General features: G+C 37.3%; 1 long non-coding RNA gene across 1 annotated transcript in view; it reads left to right on the top strand.

Moving 5' to 3' along the window:
- Positions 1-256: 256 nt before the first annotated feature.
- LOC117944800 overlaps positions 257-2106 on the top strand; it is an 8236-nt gene continuing 6386 nt past the window's right edge. Inside the window, exon 1 of the long non-coding RNA XR_004656663.1 lies at positions 257-838. This is a non-coding gene — a long non-coding RNA (uncharacterized LOC117944800). The remainder of the gene's footprint in view (positions 839-2106) is intronic.

Below are 2106 nucleotides of genomic sequence, written 5' to 3'. Positions count from 1 at the left end.
GTCATAATCACTTATTCATGCTAATGTTAGGGCATTTACAATCAGCACACTGTTTGAGATGTAACCAAAAACTTTGACATTGTAGGTTTTACTTTATTATTATTATTAATCTGGTTTTATGTCAAACGATTTTTGCAATGCACACTTCATAGTGCTTATTGTCTCAAGTGAGGTCAGTACGTGAGCAGGTACATAATGTATAAAACATCACGTGAGATTATTGGCGCTTTCTGAACGGAGGGGTTTTTACAGTTAGTTGGACGGTTGGGTTTGGTTTCACACCTGGAAAAATTCAAGCGTACAAAATTTAGTTATTACAAATCAGGCAAGAACGTCCAGCCCTATTTTGGTCAGATATGTCTGGGGGAAAGTAAATACAGGAAGAAGGTCCTGTGTTCTGGTCTAGTGGTCAAACCAGCTCATTTTATTAAAATGATTAGACATTGAGACTTCGTCTGATGTGGTCACTGAGACTTGGCTCTGCTCTGCCGGCGTCTGACTCCAACTTTAGCGGCATCTGGTTTGACCACGGAGATACGAGTGACAGACGGCAAGCTTGACCACAGTTTGTTTCTGTGATAGAAACACTGCACGCTGCTACAGTTTGCTGCTCTGCTGCAAGGCAAACTGCTAAACACCCCTGACGACAGGAGACATCAGCTCAGATTGGAGGAGTGTGTATAGTTGGTACTATTTAGAAGTGGACTGTTACTATAACTACGTTCCTGTAACTACTTGGTTTGAAAGAGACTACATCCAAGTTTCAAATCATGACTGGAGGTTTTATGTGGCATGGCTTTAAAGGGCAGCTTAAATGTAGCAGCATTACAAACCAAATGTTTCTGTGTTTTGTAAAGAGGGCTTTTACCCAGGCAGTAGTAATCTTGATGTTAGAAGGCCTCTGACTGAAGATTACTCCTGTCCTCTGTGGCAGCTTGCCCTTGAGCTAGCCATTAACCCCAGACTACGCAGTTTCAAGCAAGAATGTCTATGATGTGTCACTTAAAATGTTTTTTGCAACAGAATTGCTTAATACGAATTAATCATGGGAAAATAACTATTATATAAACCTTGTTTTGTACAAATGCATTGTGTGCAAAAAACTACATGTTAAAGCTGCACTTCTTTTTTTAATGATAAACACAAAACACAAAATAAAACGTTTTTTGGTTGAAATGAATACATAGTTTACCAACTTTATACACGCTAATTGTATTGCTTTTTTAAATGGAGTCTGGTGGGTTTAGTGCTAGCAACTTTAGAGATATTTCTGGTTACAGAGAAAGGTCGCAAATACATTTTAAAAAGGTCTATCTCTGTAGGGATCCTTTCCATAATGTTGTCAAACACGTAGAATAATAATCGGAGCATGTCAGCAGCAAAACATGTTTTTTTAAAGGTAACTACAAGCTTGCCAATAGCTCTATTAACCTACATTGTAGCTCTCGCTTAATATTGGACCAATGTCAATGTCAGTTGTTAAAGTTTTGTCCTCATCTGGGAAGCGGAGCAACCGGAAAACAACACGGAATACCTTTATTTGGAGGAGTTTAAAATTAGCTGATGCAGCTTTAAGTAAAATAACAACCAACATGCAAGTTGAGTCACTGTATTTGAATTTTATTATTTTCTTTCAAGTGATACATCTACATAAAAGAGTTCATGGCCTTGCATGACAAATACGGTACAGTTTTTTTTCACCCCTTTTTACAGGTGTTATAAGATTCTAAATGAACACTTTCTTTTACATTCTGCGAGATATGTATAGGACCTAAAAGGAGGTCAGTATACTGTATGGCTCACCCAATAAAGCCTTACCTTTAAAACAAATTTTAACATCACATTTATAAATGTAAACCGAAATACTTAATCTTTAGGAAGTTTTCCCAGAAGTCTACTGAACATAACGGCAAACGACAATATTTTGGAAATTTTAAGGATATCAAGATTAATATAACTGACATTGAATCTTTAATCATGTGGGACTGAAAGTCTCCTGGCTTCATTCAACATCCACACACACATACAGATCTTGACATGTGTGGCCAAGGAGGCATGGCACATGAGCGCAAACGCCTCATTTAAAAAAAAAAAAAAAAAAAAAAG

Source organism: Etheostoma cragini, chromosome 5 (genome assembly GCF_013103735.1).
Source record: "Etheostoma cragini isolate CJK2018 chromosome 5, CSU_Ecrag_1.0, whole genome shotgun sequence".
Lineage (NCBI taxonomy): Eukaryota > Metazoa > Chordata > Actinopteri > Perciformes > Percidae > Etheostoma > Etheostoma cragini.
This window is presented reverse-complemented; position numbering and strand designations above follow the sequence as displayed.